The sequence below is a fragment of the Micromys minutus genome, assembly GCF_963924665.1.
Source record: "Micromys minutus genome assembly, chromosome: 10".
Taxonomy (NCBI): Eukaryota; Metazoa; Chordata; class Mammalia; order Rodentia; family Muridae; genus Micromys; species Micromys minutus.
In genome coordinates, this window is record NC_137979.1 from 48,180,841 (window position 1) to 48,200,808 (window position 19,968).

Consider the following 19,968-nt stretch of genomic DNA (forward strand, 5'->3'; position numbering starts at 1 on the left):
TTCTAGTACTAGATTAAGTGTTTAATTAAGACTCCTTGCCCTGTAGCTTCACAGACACCTCCACCTGAATGTCTAAAGCCTAAAACCAAATCTCTTGTGTCGCCGGGTGTGCTGCTGATGCCTGCAATCTCACACTTGGGAAGCAGAGACAGGTGGATCTCTCTGAGTTCAAGGCCAGTCTGATCTACATAGTAAGTTTTAGGATAGCTAGAGCTATAAAGTAGAGACCTTGTCTAAAAACCAAACCAAACAACAACAAAAAGCCTATCACCACCACCAAAACCCACCATGACCAGGGCAACTTACAGAAGAAGGCATTTAGTTGGTGTGATGGTTTGTATATTTGTGGCTCAGTGAGTGGCAGTATTAGGAGGTGTGGGCTTGTTGGAGAAGATGTGTCACTGTGGGCATGGGCTTTAAAACCCTAGTCCTAGCTTCCTGGAAGTCATTCTACTCCTGGCTTTCTTTGGAAGAAGTTGTAGAACTCCTCCAGTACCATACCTGCCTAGATGCTGCCTTGCTTCTGCCTTTATGATAATGGACTGAACCTCGGAACCTGTAACCCAGGCCCAATAAATGTTGTCATTCATGAGAGTTGCCTTGGTCATGGAGTCTCTTCACAGCAATGCAAACCCTAAGACTGCCTGGATGTTTTTTAAGTTTTTTTTTTCTCTTTACTTAAAGATATTTATTTTATATGTATGAATGTTTGCTTGCATGTATGTAAGTATACCATGTATGTGCCTGATGAGGGTAGGAAGAGGGTATAGAAACCCAGGAACTGGAGCTATAGGCAATTGTCGGCTGCCATATGGGTTCTGGGAACCAAACCTGGGTCCTTGACAAAAATAGCAAGTGCTCTTAACTGACATTTCCGGTCTCTCTTTCTTGTATGCATTGTTAGCTTGTGTATATATGATGTGTGTGGGGTTATGCAGCCAGAAGAGGACTTCATGGGGTTGGTCCTTTTTCATATTTGTGTACTCTGGAGACTGAAGTCAAGTCTGCAGCCGTTTGAAGCAAGCATTTCATGCTCTGAGCATCTCATTGACCTCTCAGTATGTTTTTTTAAATGGATTTGTTGGAGTGGAAAGATGGCTTCCTGGTTAAAAGCAAAGACCAACATGAGAGTTCTCAATTCTCTGTAACCCCAATTACTGGTGATTTGATGACTCTTCTGACCTCCAAGGGCACCAGACACATACATGATCCATAGACATACATACAGGAAAGCCATACATACACATAAAATAATGATAATTTATAAATAAAATATTTATTTATTTACTGTGCATGTAAACTTGTGGTAGCACACAAAGGTGTTTGTTTGTTTTGGTTTTGAGACAGGGTTTCAGAGACCAGGCTGGCCTCAAACTCAGAGATTCTCCTGCCTCTGCCTCCAGAGTTCTGGGGTTAAAGTTGTGCCCCTGGCTGCAGACACAGGTGGGAGAAGCTGTTTCTCTCCTTCCATCTTGTTGGCTCGGGATCCAGTTCAGGTCCTCAGGCATGGCAGCAGGCACCGTTACTTGCTGAGGCATTTTAAAAAAAAATGTAGGATGACCTTGAACTCATCATCCTGCCTCCACTTCCCAAGTGCTGAGATCAGGCATGGGGCACTATGCCTACTGAGAAAACCCTTAATCATCTGTATAATAAACCTTTGATAATCTGGCATTGGCTCCAACCTTTCTTTAGGCACTAGTTATCCATTCCCGAATGTACCTTTCTGCAAATCTCAAAGTAATTGCTCGAGCAGACAGACTCCCCTGTGACTCTTCATGACTAGGAGAACCCCTTATTTGATGTTGGGGGCACATCCAGCAGATTTCTTACATTATGAGTCTTTTGTGAGTGTGTACATAAGCTGTTTTCTTTGCTCAAATTCCTTTCTTGCTTTCTGCTTATTTTGAAAGATGTGGCTCAGAGCCCATCTCCTGCTAGAACATTCCAGGGCCTCTCTAGTCTACCCTCTATCACCACCAAATTCCTTCAGTTCAGTGGATCTTAACCATGACTGTTTGATGAGATAAACCATGGAGTTTTAGGAAATACCATTCCCACTGGGTGTGGTAGTACACACACCTGTGTTCCCAGCACCTGTGATACTGAGTGTGAGGCCAGCCTGGGCTATATAGCAAAAGCCTGCCTCCACAATAGAAAGGTTTTTATTACTTGTTTAGTTTTGTTTGTATTATGTTTTTGGAGACTCATGTCCTCCAGGCTGGCCTCAGATTCACTGTGTAGTCAAAAATGATTTTGAACTCCTGATCCTTTTTCATCTGCCTCCCAAGTGCTAGGATTATAAGTGTGTGCCAGTACACCAGATCCAGATGTATGCCTTCTTAATTTTATTTTTTAACACTGCTGGGAATTGAACCTAGGGCCTTACATACACTAGGCAAGCATTCAACCAACTAAGCTACAATCCCCAGTCCTAGACTATTATGATTTAGTGGCCCAAGCTTCTCTGCAATCTTCAAAGCAATGTTTGGGACCAGTGGGTGGGTGGGAAAGTTTATTGAATAGCACATGGGTTGGGTACTGTGACAATATTGAAATACTGTGGAGGGGCCAATGAGATGACTCTGCAGTTAAGGACACCTGCTGTTAAGTCTAATAATGAATGAACTGAGTTCCATGCCTAGGACTCACATGGTGGAAGGAAAGGTTGACTTGCAAGTTGTCCTCTGACCATCACATATATACAATGACACCTCTCCCTCCAAATAAATAAAATACTGTGCAGTGTGAATATTGTCGGCCTTGGCTGAGAGGCTTTCTCATGTCTAGGACCCAGGCTATGGCAACACTTTGGAATGCTTGGTTTAAAGGATTAGCTAATACCTCAACTATCAATGTTTGTCGTTTAGTTTGGAGGTGAACCCAGAAAAGAAATGGGAAGAAAATTCTTCCTTTCCCCATGGAGGTGTCCTCAGGTGCCCTGCAACTTGTCTCCTCTTTGAAAAAAGGGAAAGTGGATTTTCAGAGAAGCAGGCTTTGCAAAACAAGAGTTTGGGGATTCGGGAAGGGGAGAGGCTCAAGGACTGAGCTTGGAAGAGGAATGGATGGAGGAGCTGGAAGATGGCAAGCCAGGTAAAAGGTGAATTGAGACCCAGCTGTCACACTATCCTCCCCTCCTCTGTCAATTATAGAAGCTGTGGTGGCCAGGACAGCTCCGCCTTGTAGCTCACTGTAGCTTGAGGCGTTCCCTTAATTGCTCAAGGGAGCTCAGTAAATACAGAACCAGATCCTTGGCTTTTCTTTTTTTAAAAGTATTTATCATCATCATCTAGTTTGTGTGTTTGAGTGTTTTGCCTGAGTGTAGGTCTGTGTCTCTGGAGGATAATGGATCGCCTAGGACTGGAGTTACAGACACTTGTGAGCTGTTGTGTGGGTGCTGGGAATCCAACCTGCTTCCTCTGCAAGAGTGGCTAGTGTACTTAACTAATGAGCCCCAATTTATTAGTTTTTATGCGTGTATGTGAAAGGAAAATTCACGGGGCACCAATGTTGTGAAAAGATGACGTCCCAGGTTTCCGCACCAATGTTAGGGGAAGGATGAAGAGAGTGGGGGGCATATGGCCCATGGAGGTGCTGCGAGGCCTGGGGGCAAGGGAGATGCCTCTGGGGGGCCCATGTTGGGAATCCCTTCCCCCCTGAGGGACCAGCTACACAACAGTATAGTACAGAATAGAGTTTATTCAGGTAATGGGGGAGTTAAGAGGGTAGTAGAGGCAGAGAGAGGGAGAGAGAGAGAGAGAGAGAGAGAGAGAGAGAGAGAGAGAGAGAGAGAGAGAGGAGTAGAGAAGAGACCAGCCATGAGCACATGGAGGGAGAGGGGGAAGGGAAGGGAAGAGGAGGGGTAGGGGTGGGAGAGCAAGAGAGCCAGGAGGCAAGAGAGAGAGGAGGGGGCAAGCAGCCCCTTTTATAGTGTCAGGTCACTGGGGCGGAGCATACCTGGTTACTGCCAGGTAATTGAGAGGTGGGGTTTACAGAATCCCAACAGTGTGTGTGGGCACCAGGCATGCATGTGGTGCAGACAAACATGCCAGCTGCTGGCAAAATTCTATACATTGCAAATAAAATAAGAATAAAATTAAAGATATTTATTTTATTTTTAGTTATGTGTCTCTCAGTGTGAGCATGCCAAGTGTGTGGGAAGGTGCCTCACAGGTGTTGTGTTTTATAAAAAGAAAGAGAAACCAGGGATATGTTTGGTGGAGGTATGTGGTCAGGTGATGGGGAAGGGGGGGGGTGCCTCTGCAGGCCCATGCTGAGGCATCTCCTCCCCTCGAGGGACCAGCCACACAATGGTATAATATAAGATAGAGTTTATTCAGGGCATAGGGAAGGGAGTTGAGAAGTAAGTAGAGACAGAAAGGCAGAGAGACAGACAGACAGACAGAAAAAGTAGGGGGCTGGCCATGAGTATGTGGAGGGAGAGGGGGGAGGGAAGCAGGGAAGAGAGAGAGGGTAAGAAAAGGAAGCAAGAGCAAGAAAGCCAGAGAGAGAGGAGGGGGCAAGCAGCCCCTTTTATAGTGAGTCAGGCATAGCAGGCTGTTGCTAGGCAACTGTGGGGCGGAGCCTAGACTAAATACTAACAATAGGTATCCTCAGAATCCAGAAAAGGGTGTAAGATTCCCTGGATCTGGAATTCCTAGAGATCATGAACCACTCACTGTGGGCGCTGGGAATTGATCCCTGGTCCTCTGGAAGAGCAGCAACCACCCTCTAGCCCCAGTTCTAAGTTAATTTGTTTTTCCTTCTGATTGAATTTTTTGATATTTGTATTGGTTTTTATTTTATGTGTATTCATACAGTGCTTGCTGTGCCCTCAGAATCCAAAAGAGGGTTTGATCCCTTGAGATTGGAGTTACAGATGGTTGTGAGTCATCATATTGGTGCTAGGAGTAGAACCTTGGTCCTCTGGAAGAGCAGCCAGAATGTTTACCTGCTGAGACTTCTCTTTTGTTCTTTTGTTTGTTTTTCAAGACAGGGTTTCTCTGTGTAGCCCTGGCTATCCTGGAACTCACTCTGCAGACTAGGCTGGCCTCAAACTCACAGAGATCTGCCTCCTGAGTGCTGGGATTAAAGACATGCAGCACCAAGTCTGGCCTGTCTTCTGGATTTGTAGATAGGGTTTTGCACTATTCTCCAGGCTGGTCTGGAACTCACACTGGGTTTCAACCCATAGCAATCCAGCTCCAGCTTCTTGAATGCTGTGATTATAGACTGTAGTATGGCTCTATCCCTGGTTTAATTTGATAGATTTTGGGTTTGTTTTGTTGTTGTTGAAATGTAGTCTTACTATGTAGCTTTGGTAGTTCTGATACTGCCTATGTAGACCAGCCTGGCTTTGAACTAAGAAATCTGCCTGCCTCTGTCTCTGGAGCTAAAGGTGTGTACTGTTTTTTTGACTAAATGTTTTTATAATATAATTTTACTCTGTGAATGTGTGTTGAGTGCAAGTGTATTGTGTGTCTGCACATATGTGAATGCACATGTGTTCCTTAATTGCACTCCACTTCATATCTCCACATATTACATATATACATACAAACATGCTTATTTTATTTGCATGTATACATGTTCACCATGTACATGCATGTCCTCATGTTAGAGGAGGTATCCGGGCATTCCTTAGAACTGGAGTCACACACAGTTGTGAGGTTCTATGTAGGTGTTGGGAATTAAATCCAGTTCCTCTGCAAGAGCAGCCAGTGTTCTTAACCTCTGAGCTGCATCTCTGGCACTCTACTTTGTATATGGAGGTAGCATCTATTACTGACTGTCTCAGTCAGGGTTTCTATTCCTGCACCAACATCATGACCAAAACACAACTTGGGGAGGAAAGGGTTTTTTTCAACTTACACTTCCACATTGCTGTTCATCCCCAGAGGAAGTCAGGACTGGAATTCAAGCAGGTCAGGAAGCAGGAGCTGATGCAGAGGCCATGGAGGGATGTCACTTACTGACTTGCTTCCCCTGGCTTGCTCAGCCTGCTTTCTTATAGAACCCAGGTCTACCAGCCTAGGGATGGCACCACCCACAATGGGCTGTGCCCTCCCCCTTGATCACTAGTTGAGAAAATGCCTTACATCTGGATCTCATGGAGGCATTTCCTCAACTGAGGCTCCTTTCTCTGTGATTAACTCCAGCCTGTGTCAAGTTGACACAAAACCAGCCAGTACACAGATCTAGAGTTTGTCGATTTGCTTACTCTCACTAGCTAACTTGTCCTGTGGTTCCCTAGTTTCTGCCTCCAGACCTGCCCAGTATGAGCACACTGGGATGCTGAGGATCTGCACTCCAGGCCTCAGGCTTGCATGACGAGCACTGAACACATCGAGCTCCCCAACCTCATTCACTCTCATTATCTTGACCATGAATAGCGGTTCAGTAGGTAGAAGTGTGGCCAAACCCAGCTATAAGATTCATGAAGGACAAGACCAATTCCATAGTTATGGGCTGACTACTATTACACTTTCTCTCTCCTCACCGTGAAACATACCCAAGTGCGCACACGGGAACATACACATTGATTATAATAAACAATCTTGTACCATATTAAACAATCTTATACTAATCCCATAGTGTTTTTTGTTTTTTGTTTTTTAATGGCTTTTGCTACCTCAGAATTAGTGTTTGCAGGTCATGCGTGACTGGGCATGACCCAAATACAGGATGGCTTTTCTGGTCCCTTGTCTCCAAGATGTTGGCTTTTCCACTGTGAGAAACCGTGTTAAGGACAGTTAGATAAACAAATGCCTCTTTCAAGCACACCCTGCCTGCTGGGGTACTGGATCTAGCCTGAGATCCTGGGTTCTTGCTCACAAATGAATTAGCAGTAGTGAGAAAGGTTGGATGCCTTGAGTCTGAAGTTAAGAACCTCTCTCCCATCTCCAGTCTACGGAGGCGATATAAAAAAGGTCTGATTTTACTTTGTTTCCTTCAGAGGTAAGGCTGGCACTGTCCTTCCCCAGCCAGGGGGCGGGGAAGCTGTCTTTGTGTGGCTCCAAGCTGTACCAGCAGGATTTGCAGAGCAGGGAGGCGTCCTAAGTGGCTGCCATCAGTTTCTGGGAAGAATGGTTAAAAGAAGGCGCTGATGAACAATTTGCATCTAAGGGGCTGGTTTGGGGTTTGGTGAATAGCCCATGATTGTAGATAAACACCACCACAGCCCCCCTTCTCCGGAGGGTGAATTTGCTCTGGGGTGGGGGTGGGAGCTGGCCCCCTCCCCCTTCACTCTCCAGTGCTTTTATGCTAATGCTTTGGAGGAAGATAGAAAACTGGATTTCCAGGCTGTATAACCGGTTTCTCTGGGGAGCGGGAAGAGCCCTTTCCTAATGAGCTTCCTTTCTAGTTGGATTAAGATGGAAACAGAGTGACCTCAGGAGCCATTTTTTAGTCCCCAGAAGGCCCGGTTTATGACCTGGGGATTGAAATTGTATTGAAATGAGACTCCGAGATCTCATAGATCCCTGGGAGGCCAAAAATCTGTATTTGTTGTTATTTTTTGTGACAGGGTCTGTGTACAAAGCCTGGTTGGCCTTGTATTTGAGTCCCTTTTGCCTCAGACTCTGGAATGCTAGGATTATGCACTTCCAAATAGCTGGGATTTAAATCCTGTACCACACAGCTAGGCCCCAAAACACTCTAGAAATTCTGTGGGCTGGAGAGATGGCTCAGTGGTTAAGAGTGCTGTTTTTCCAGAGGTCCTAAATTCAAATCCCAACAACCACATGGTGGCTCACAACCATCTGTAATGGGATCTGATACCTTCTTCTGGTGTGTCTGAAGACAGCTACAGTGTACTTATATATAATAAATAAATCTAAAAAAAAAAAAAAAAAGAAAGAAATTCCACCTGTGTGTATGTGTTTGTGTGTGCGTCTGCCATAGCATGTATCTGGAGGTCAGAGGACACATGGACAACTTGTTGTTGTTAAGATAGGATCGCTCCTGTAGTCCTGGCTGTCCTGGAATCCACTGTGAAGATCAGGCTGGCTTCCAATTCACAGAGATCTGCCTCTGCATTCTGAGAGCTGCGATCAAGAGGCCCATCATGCCAGGCCTCAGAAGACAGTTTTTGGATATTGGTCTCTTCTGCCGTGTAGATTCGGCGATCAGAATCAGGTCACCAAGCTTGGCAGTAAGCGTCTCTACCCAATGAGGCATTTTGCCAGCCCTGAAACACTTTTAAGACAGAGTCTTACTGTGTAGTCTGGGTCTGGCTTCCCATGAGTGCCCTTCAGCTTCCTGCCTCAGTCTTCCTAGCAGTGTGACTACAGGCTTAGTTAGTGTACAGGTGATCCCACTGGCCTGGTCTCAGCTACTTATGGCACCATCTGCTGCCACCAGGTTCATGAGGTTGTATGCTGCTAATAAAAGGGCCCCTAGCCACCCCAGAGTGCTCTCCTTTCTCTCTGTCTGTCTCTCCCTTCTTCCTGTCTGCATGGCAACTTCTCTGGCCTCAGAGACTCATTCTCTGAGATGGTTAACTTGCCCAGAGCTGTTCTCAAACACATTTGCCTTTATAGTTTTAATTCAGCTGGAATTGGTTTATTACATTGGTGGAGAAAACCATTCATGGGTGTGGATGGCCGCACCCAGATAAAAGGTAGAAAGGAGAGTGAAGTAGGTGAGTTCACAAACTGCCAGGAAACCTCCCAAATTATTCAGCACTTCTTGGAAAGTGTCATGAACTTCATGTCAAGAGCCAGAAAGATGCTCACACCCACTGACTCAATAATCACATTGCTGAGAACTATCTGAAAAATTAAAATCAAAGCAGAGTTATATGCACAAAGGATCCATTGTACCATCACTCTAAAAACCAAACACCCAAACCCAGCAAGCTTGGATGTTAGCCAAACATGTAAGATACTTGAAAAATGATTGTTTAAGATTAAAACATTCTCAAGATAGAGCAGACCCTTAAATGGTTCTTCACGGGATGGGGATGTACCTTGGCTGCTAAGAGCTTGTTTAGCATGCATGAGGCCCTGAGTTCAAGCCTCCATACCACATAAACTAGGCATGGTGATACATGGTTACAGTTTTGTTCCTTGGGAGTTGGAGGCAGAAGGATAGCAGTTCAGGGTCATCTTTGGCTATGTATCAAGTTCAAGGCCAGCCAGGTTATAAGGCTCATGTATCTTTTTTGTTTTTTCCAGACTGGGACTAGAGAGACGGTTCAGTAGTAAGAGCATGTACTCCTTACACAGAGAATTAGAACCTGGATCTCAGAAGCCATATCTGGCAGCTCACACTGACCTGTAACTAGCGCTGATGCCCTCTTTTGGCTCCTGTGGGCATCTACACTCAATGTGCACATGCCACAAATAGACACACCCATAGTTCAGATAACTTAGAATAAAAAATAAGGAGCTGGAGAGATGGCTCATCAGCTAAGAGTATTTTCTGCGCTTACAGAGAGCCTGGGTTGGTTTCCCAGTATTCATATGGCTCACAACTGTCTATAACTCTAGTTTTCAGGGGATCTGACGTCTGGTATATAGGTAATCATTTATAGGCACTGTTAGCATTTTGTCTAGGTGGGGGGCGGGGGAGAAGAAGTAGAGGCCGGCCATGAGCTCATGTAGAGAGGGGAGAAAGGGAATGAGGAGAGAGGGGGAGCAGGAGGGAGAGGACAGAGCTAGAGCAAGGATTTGGGGGGGGCCCTTTTATAGTGAGTCAGGCATACCTGGCTTTGAGGCGGAGCTTTGACTAAATGCTATCTTTGTCCAAAGAAAGGAAGGAAAGAAGTTTTACAATTTTAAACTCTATCTGTCTACCCGTGTGAGTGTGTGTAAACATGCAGAAGTCAGAAGAGAATTTGCAATAGTTGGTCTTCTCCTGCCTGTGGGTTCTGGGGATTGAAGTCAGGTCATCAGGCTTGGGGGAGAGTTGTTTTTTGTTTTGTTTTGTTTTTGGCAATATTTGGGAAATAACTTTGCAACATTTTTGATATCATGTTCTTTTCCTCCTGGTTGAAGGCACTACTAATTCCTGCCCTTCCTCCTGCCTCTTCGGCTTTGATTTAGGATGAGAAACAGAAAACTCTTGTGCTTACGGGGTTGTTGGATGTAACTCTACCGTATACAACTTCTCATCTGTATTATCCCAGTTCTTTAAGACTGGAGAGATCGGGGCTACAGCTTAGGGGTAGAACACTTCTACACATGCAGGAAACTCTCTAGGTTTGACCCAGTACTGCAAACAAAGCACACACACACAGCCACACACAGACATACACAGACACACATACACACAGACATACACAGACACACACAGAGACACGTACATAGATACACACAGAGACATACACAGACACACACATAGATACACATACACAGACATACACAGACACACATACATACACAGACACACATACATACACAGACATACACACACACACAGACATACACAAACACACACACACAGACACACAGACATACAAAGACATACACACAGACATACACAGACACACATACAAACACACACACACACACAGACACAGACAGACAGACACACACACACACACACACACACACACACACACACACACACGGACACGGGCTCTTTCTCTTTCTTGCCTACAAGCTAAGAACAAAAAACAAAAGATTCAGCACCCCCTTTAGTCCATGCCAGCAGAGCCCCAGGTCTGAGAGTGCCAGTGTAAGGATTCTGGGTGCTCTTAGGCACACTCAGCTCCTGTGGAGTGAGGTTGTACACTGTTCTATGGGGCTTCACGGTGAAAAGAAGATGCTGAGGCTACCACTATCTTGAGAAGACTCACAGATAAAAAGAATGGAATATTCATTCCTTTTCCAACCAAAACATAACAACCAAAGACTAAAAAGAAAAAAAAATTATCACAGCAGTTTTCAGATGAGGTTAGTTTTGGAATCCTGCCTCTTGGTTACTAACTACTACAGGGATTTAGGAATCCGAGGGAGGAATGGACCAGAACAATAAATTACCTCACTCCGAATGTCCTTGATGCCCCTGTGGGGAAACACTCATCTAGTTCCTAATTGGGATCATTAATATGTATGCCAGAAGGTGGTGGTACAGGCCTTTAATCTCAGCACTAGGCAGGGGCAAGGGCAGGGGCAAGGAGGGCAGAGGGACAGAGGCTGGCAGATTTCTGAGTCTGAGGTCATCCTGGTCTACAGAGTGAGTTCCAGGACAGCCAGGCTACACAGAAAAATACTCTTGAATACAAACAAGACAACAACAGCAACAACAAAAAGAGAAAAAGTTACATGTATTTATTCAGTCTGTGGGTAGGTATGAAGTCTGAGGACAGTTTGCAGAGGTTGACTCTCTCCTTCCACCATGTGGGTCCTTGGGATAGAACTGAGCTCCTCAGGCTTGGCAGCAAGTGTCTTTGCAAACTAAATCATACTAGTGGCCCAGTTTTCTTTGAGACAAGTTCATGCTATGTAGTCCTGGCAGGCCTGGAACTCACTACACAGCTGAGGCTAATCTACAACTTGAAACAGTCCGTCTCCCTCAGCCTTTTGGTTGCTGGTGTTATAGGAGTGAGCCATCACAGGGGGCTTTAGTCCCCAGAATTCCGTAATTGGTGGCATGTGCCTTAGAGTAGAGGTTGAGTCTTTGAAAACACAAATGTCCCGGGAAGGGAGGCCCGGAAGCCAGCCACCTCCTAGCAGGCATATGTTTATTAAGTGGCCTGCTTCCTCCTCAGTCACTCTCTTGGTGACAAATGGTGGTAACAAGAGAGTGTGGGGCAAAGGAAGGAGGTCACACGTTGCAGAACATCCCCCATCAGAGCTGCCGATGGCTCATCAACCACATGTTTATGGAGAGAGCAGTGGCCCTTAAGGAATGGAAGAGAACGTTCTGGTTTGTTTGTCTGGCTTGGTGAACGGTAGAAAGGACTGTAGCTGTTTACTTGGCCGAGGACTGATCTGTCCTGATAGCTCTGAGGTCAGAGCAGAGCAGAGCTGGCTGGCTTTGGCTTTTGGCTCCCAAAACAGTTGTTCATCAACCATTTGCTCCGTCCCCAGGGCTCAAATTTTGCTGCATGTTGAATCAACCAGGAACGTGTGGTATCCACACTGCAGCTTAGACTACCATAGTAGGTCTGAGGGTGGTTGCCAGGCACCAAAAGTTTTTTCAAGACCCCTGGGGTTTCTGCTAAACAAGTGGTTGTCTGAGGCACCTTCAGTGACACAAAACAGGTGAGAACCTGTTCCCCACCCTCCAGACCCAATACTTGATATTTGTTTTGTTTTTGAGACCCAGTTTGACTGTCTCAGTCAGGGTTTCTATCCCTGCACAAATATTATGACCAAGAAGCAAGTTGGGGAGGAAAGGGTTTATTCAGCTTACACTTCCACATTGTTGTTCATCCCCAAAGGAAGTCAGGACTGGAACTCAAGCAGGTCAGGAAGCAGGAGCTGATGCAGAGGCCATGGAGGGATGGTACTTACTGGCTTGCTTGCCCTGGCTTGCTCAGTCTGCTTTCTTATAGAACCCAGGTCTACCAGCCCAGGGATGGCTCCACCCACAATGGGCTGGGCCCTCCCCCCTTGATCACTAGTTGAGAAAATGCCTTACAGCTGGATCTCATGGAGGCATTTCCTCAACTGAGGCTCCTTTCTCTGTGATAACTCCAACTTGTGTCAAGTTGACATAAAACCAGCCAGTACACTTACTATGTAGTTCAGGCTGGCCTCCAGTTCCTGATCCTCCTGCTTCCTTCTCCTGAGCGCTGGAATACAGCCACATGCCACCATACCGAGTTTTTCTGCATGCTAGGCAGTTGCTTTACCAAATGAGCTATGCCCCAGCCCTTCTCACTCTTTTATTTGTGTATTAACAGTTTCTGTGTATGTAGTGTCATGAATTAATTTGTGAATATTTAACTCTCACATTCTAATGTTTACTGTCTTCCTTTTTTTAAAATAAAAAAAATATAACTTACCTGTGTGTGTGGGGGGGGGAGGGGTGTCTGTGAAGGCATGGCGTATGTGCCATGGTCAGAGGACAACTTTCAGGAATGAATCTGTTCTCTCCTTCTACTCTGTGGGTCCTGGGGATCATATTGAGATTGTCAAACTGGACAGCAGGGGCTTTTACCCACTGAGCCATCTAGCTGGCTTCTGAATTCACTCTCTTTCAGTGTACAGTTTCTGAAGATGTGTACCTGTAATTCCAGACATCAGGGGGCTGAGCCAGGAAGGTGATTAGCTCAGACACTCAGGGTCTAATTGGTGAGATAATAGCAATATTTGCTTGGTTTTTGTTTGGTTGGTTTGGGTTTTTTTTTTTTTTTTGTTTGTTTGTTTGTGTTATTTTTTGGCATTTCATAATAATAAAATCCCACAATGTACAGCACTGTGTGTCTGGTTGGTTTCACTTAGCATGTCTTCAAGATGCATAGTGAGCCAGTCTGGTGGTGAAAGCCCTTAATCTCAGTGCTCAGGAGGGAGGGGCAGGAAGAGTCTGGGAGTTCCAGACTCCATCTCAGGAAGAAAAAGGGAAAGAAGAGAGAGAGAGAGAGAGGAAAAGAAAGAGACGCATTGTGTTATAATATTATTATTTCTCATTCTTTTATCACTGCTGAATAACAGCATCATTTACAATGTTATTTATTCACTCAGCTGATGGGCATTGGGGTTGTTTCCACCTTTTGACTATTAGGAATAGTGAACATTGCTATAAACACTTGTGTACGAGTATTTGTTTGAACACACATTAAATATTTAGAGTGTAGAGATGGATTGATTAAAAGATTTGGAGTTGGGGGTGTGTGGCCTTACAGGTCGAACAGATTTAGGATCCTCAGAACCCACCTTAGATTCCAGTGATCTGAGCCCTGATGTAGTCCCATCATGAGGCAGAAGATGTAAAAGAAAATTATACAATTAAGCTGGACCTGGTGGTGCACATCCTTAATACATGGGGAGTAGAGGTGGGTCTCTGTGAGGTCCTGGCCAACCAAGGCTACACGGTTAGACCCTGTTTCAAGCAAATAATAAATAAATTAATTAAATTAAAATAAGGGGCTGGAGAGATGACTAGAAGTTTGGTGTTCTTGTAGGGAAACTAGGTAGAATTCCCAGTACCCACATGGAGGCTCACAACTATCTGTAACTCTCGGTCTATCTATCTATCTTTCTTTCTTTCTTTCTTTCTTTCTTTCTTTCTTTCTATCTTTCTATCTATCATAGCTCAAGCTGTCCTCAAACTCAGAGATCCACCTGCCTCTGTGTCCTGGGATTAAAAGCATGATCTGCCACTACGCGGCTCCAAAAAATATTATTAATGAAAAAAATGAAACCACTTTATAAATTAAAACAAACCAACCAACAAACAAGCAAACAACAACAAAAGAATGGGGCTGGGGAGACAGACATTAGCCTTGCCCAGAGAGCTGGAGGACCAAGTCTCTCATGGAACCAGAGCTCAGAAATTTAGCTAGCCTGGCTGAGCAGTTTGCCCTAGGGTTCCAGGTCTGTTGTCTTTGCCTCTCTTGGTGGCAAGTGCTTTTACCCCCTTAAGGAAATTCATGGCATTCTGTTCTGATTTTAAATATGGTCCTGGGAACTCAGGGTTTTGAACATGCTAGGTGATAACTTCACCACTGAACTATACCCCAGATTCCCATGTGGTATTCTATTACTGTAACTAACATCATCATCATCATTTCTAAAAGGTTGTGGTGTTTTGAGACAGGGTCTCTTGTAGTTTTGTGTAACCTTTTATTCTGTATAGCCCAGGCTATTTTTGGAATTCAAAGAGATCCACTTGCCTTTGCTTCCTGAATGCTGGGATTAGCTCTGGTTGGTTGTCTTTGAGCTGAGCCTTGGGACAGAACCAGAGAAGGTGTATTGAAAAGGTTAAAGCTGCTCTTTAGAAACCTGTGTTTGCCCAGCGCTACTTTCTGTCTGGAGGAGGGTGTTTCTCCTCCCTCCATCCTGAGTTTCTTTCTCCCGTAGTTTCTTCTTCCCATTTCTCTTCTTCCCCTCTTTCATCTCATTATGGCCTCTGGCATCCTTGGCTTTTCCAAGGTCCCGAGTTTTGGGTCAGTGCTACTCAAAACTACAGGGCCACCGTTGTCTCTTTGCCTTGGTGTTCTTCTTCTGCCTTCTGGAACCAGGGCTCATTGGGACTTCAGACAGGGGTCATTTCCAATCCAAATTACCAGCTGAATTTCTGTGCACAAATCAAGCCTTCGTTTAGAGACGCAGCTGTTCCAGCCTCATCTTGTTCAGTTAATAATTTACTGCCCGGGGGAAATGGGAGTAAAGTGAGCCCGAAGGCATATCATATGTGAACTTTGGGGTTCCTCTGACAGCAATTTGTGTAATTTGTCCAGACAGATCCTAAAGCTGTCTGAATTCTAATGTCCTGCCTGCCACCTTGACCCTGTGGGTCCATTTTATTAACATGCTTACCTTTGATTTATGTTTATTGTATTGCTCTGGTTTCTCTGTGCAACTCATGACCAGTGTGGTGCCTGGTGTGGAAATGACTTTGTGAGGAATCAGGTTCCCAGGTGTTCTTGTGTGCACAACTCTGTAAGCCTGCAGGTTTCTGCTCCACTCTACATTGCTGAGATGTCTTGCAGCAAACCCCTGTGTGCAGGGCTGGCTTTAACATTCTGTACAGGGGTGTCTGCTATGCTCCCCACCTACCATGCTGTAAGTTGAGCTTAGGGACTTCTAAAGTCACCATGTCCTTTTCTCCTGCCCAGAAGCCATCCTGAAATCTTGGCATTGAGAACCTTCTAGAAGGTCTTGGCAACCTAGTTCCAGAATCATACAGCCCCATCAGTCAAGGGATCTTAAAGTTTACATAGAGATAAAGGATTCCCATAGTTGGGGATGGAAGTACATATCTGTAATCCCAATATTTGGGAAATGGAGACAGGAGGGTTGTTACAGAGTGAGACCTTTATCTCAAAACAAAACACAAAAAGAAAGAGAGGAAGGAAAAAGAAGAGAGGTGGTTAGCTATAGTAAAAGAACAGTCTGCAGGCTAATAGCCCCAGATGCTCGGAGGCCTCTGCCTCTGTCTGATAAGTCATCTCGGTGGCCTGCTGGGTTTTGTTTTTAAGAAATATTTATCCCTTTTACAGGCCAGCCCTGGTTGGTCTGAAACTCCTTATGTAGCTGAGGATGACCTTGAACTTTTGATTCTCCTGTCTCCACCTCCCATGAACTGAGTTTACAGATGTGTGCCATCTGGTTTGTGAGATGCTGGGCCCCAAACTGTTCTGTGCAGGGTAAGTAAACATTCTACCAACTGAGCTACTTCTCCAGTCTCCCAGTGTGTATTTTAAAGGAGCAGAGTAGGGACTTGTATAGAATTTTGAAAAGGGGATGTTTGTCTAAATTGGAATTTAATGAGACAGTCTATATTTTGTCTGCACTTCTACCCTTGAACAAAGCTTAGCATGTCATAGGCTCAGTAGAGTTGTATTAAAAGCTCACAAGCTCACAGGGGCAGTGACTGTGCTGTTCTCAAGGACTGGTAGGTACGTGCTTCATATACACAGATGGCAGAAAAATCTTCATGACTGTGTCATTTGGCCTAGGAGAGAATTATTTTCTTGAAAGATTTGTTTATTTATTTTATGAGTACACTGTAGCTGTCTTCAGACACACCAGAAGAGGGCATCAGATCTCATTATAGATGGTTGTGAGCCACCATGTGGTTGCTGGGAATTGAACTCAGGACCTGTGGAAGAGCAGTTAGTGTTCTTAACTGGTGAGTCATCTCTCCAGCACAGTGAGAATTATTTGTAGGTTAAATTTATTCGCTTAAAAATATAATAGGTATTATATAATAGAGGCTATTAGAGAACCCAAATTTTGTTCCCAGCGTCCACATGGCAGCTTACAACTATCTGTAACTCCAGTGTATATGGGATGCACACAAACTCCCAAAGGAACAAATACACATAAAAATAATAAGACACTCACATAGTGTAAACATTATATGTGGGCAAAATACTCACATATGTGAAACAAAATAAATACTTTAAAAAATCAGGGTTTTTCTGGATAGCCCTGGTTGTCTGAGAACTTGCTCTGTAGACCAGGCTAGATTTAAACCCAGATCTGCCAGCCTCTGCCTCCCAAGTGCTGAGATTTAAGTTGTGTAACACAGCTGACCAGCTTTAAAAAATATTTTTTTAAAGAGAAAGTCCAGGCGTAGTGGCGCATACTTTTAATCCCAGTGCTACAGAGGCAGAGACAGGCAGATCCCTGTGAGTTTACCCAGCCTAGTCTACATAGAGTTCCAGGACAGCCAGAGCTACATAGAAAGACCCTGTCTCAAAATAGTAATAATAATAATACAGCAATAATGTAGCCTTAAGGAGAAAGAGGATAAAACTTTAAAAATCCTAGTGTAGCCGGGCGGTGGTGGTGCCACCTTTAATCCTAGCACTCAGGAGTCAGAGGCAGGCAGATCTCTGAGTATGTGGCCAGCCTGGTCTACAGATGAGTTCTAGGATAGCCAGGGCTACAGAGAGAAACCCCCATTTTGAAAAACCAAACCAAACCAAACAAATTCTAGAACAGTGGTTCTCACCCTTCCTAATGCTGTGACCCTTTAATACAGTTCCTCCTGTTGGGCTGACCCTCAACCATAAAATTATTTTTGTTGCTACTTCATAACTGTAACTTCGCTACTGTTATGAATCACAATGTAAATCTCTGTGTTTTCGGTAGGTCTTAGGCAGTATCTGTGAAAGGATCATTTGGCATTCTCGACTCACATGTTGAGACCACTTCCAGTGGGTCTTGGCACTTCTTCCATAGGCCACTATTTCCCAGTCAGATGCCTAATTGTGATCCTCTGGTCACTTCACTTTAAGCCAGTTAACCTTTGGGGAAACCATGACCAGGCTGCCTCAAGGGAGGATCAAAGGAAATGAAGGGAGCCCATTAGGTCTGCCCTTCCTGCCAGAAAATTTGGAAATTCAAATGCAAATGTCTGGAGAGCACATCTGGCTCTTCAGCTCCCCAAATGCCCTGTCTCCAGAGGCACTGGAGGAGACCAGCGGGTCTTGCCAGCTCCTGGTGATGGATGGTTCACATCAGCTGAGCTGTCCCGGAGGCACTCCCCAATGCATCCCTTGTCCACCTGCCTCCTGGACTTCCAGTCTGTCACTAGCACAGGACAATTTAATCACTGTAAAGAGGCTGTCACTTTTATGTTGGGTGCATAGTAAAAGGAGTCCATTGGGAACACTAGATTCTCCTTTTACTGTAGCTAACCTAAGCCCAGGCTGTCTCCGTTTGTTTGCCAATCACAGGTCAGCACAGCGAAGGACACGCGGCAGCCCCGAACTCAGAATCAGAACACTTGGATCCGGGTCTTACTTCATCATTTCTGTCCTAGCAGGATGAACTTAGGCACCTTACTTCCCCTTTCTGATGATCAGGTTTCCTTGCAGGAAAATGAAGCTAACAAGTCCCAATTCTTTTATTAAGTTTGTCATGGGACTCACACAAATAATTTAATGGGAAAACATTGTATGAATGTTAGTGTGGTTTTGTTTTGCTTTTTTAAAAAACAATATCTCACTCTGTGGTCCATGCTGGACTGGAACTCACTACAGGTATAGTCCCTGGTTGCCTCTGAGTTACAGAGTTCCTGTTTCAGTCTGCTGCTGTAACCAGGCTGGGTTACAGATATGAGGCACTACCTACCTTTTGTGTGTGTCTGCGTTTAGATGTATATGAGCATGCATGTGTGTGCACACACATCTGTAAAAGCCAGAGGTTGACACTGGGGATCTTCTTCCACCTTATTTTGTCAGGGTCTCTCATTAAACCTGGAGCTCCCCAGTTGGCTAGTCTGGCTGGATGCTGAGCTCCGGGGTCTTCCCTCCTCTGACTTCCCAACCTGGTGCCACGGGTGTGCGACACTGAGCCTGGCTGGCCATGGCATTCTTGTATCACAAGCACATAGCTATTTCCCCAACTTCGCCCTTTCGTTTTGTTTTTGTTGATTGAAAGAATATTTCTTTGTAGTCCATACTGGACTCAAACTCACTATGTGGAAGAGACTAGGTTTGAACTGATGTTTACCCTACTGTCTCAGCCTCCAAGTGTTGGAATTTCCGTCACGTGCCACCGTGCCCAGTGCAGTGTACCAATTGTGAAGTGTTCTATAAATGTAAGGAATTTTAGGGGGGCTGGAGAGATGGTTCAGCAGTTAAGAGCACTGACTGCTCTTCCAGAGGTTCAGAGTTCAATTCCCAGCAACCATATGGTGGCTCACAACCATCTGTAATGAGATCTGATGCCCTCTTCTGGTGTGTCTGAGGACAGCTACAGTGTACGTATATAGAATAAATAAATAAGTCTAAAAAAAGAAAAAGAAAAGAATTTTGGAGCTAAGGGTGAGGGCAGTAGGGGGTCTTAAGTGGGTTCTTTTTAAAAAAGTATTTATAATTATTTACTATGTATGTGACTGCACGTGTGTATGTATTCTTGTGTACAGTGCATATGGGTGACCACAGAGGCCAGACAGCATCAGCCTCATTATCACCTAGAAAGTAGCCGTTCCAACCTAGGTAGCATTCCGACCTAATTAAAGCTAGAGTTTCTCCCCAGCTTTCACCTTGGCACCTGGCAATCTTCAGAGAACTGGGCGTCCTTGCAATAGAAAAAAGCCAGGCCACTTACTCAGCTCCTGGGAGGAAGCATCTTCCCCAAAGTGCCTGGGAAGTGAGGAAGTGCTGGGCCCTGGGGCCAGGGAGGGAGGCTGTTTCTCACACCACAGGCTGAGTGAGAGTGTGGTGGTATAGGTGGTGACCCACCCTGTCCATTTATGACTGTCTGGCAGTGAACTCTAATCCTCTTGAGTAAACGGAAAGGTGGTAATGAGAGCCTGGTAGGGGAGGGGGGAAATGAATGATTTAGTGTAGATGGCCCCTCACCTACTGTGAGTCACAGTTTGTTCTGTTATGAA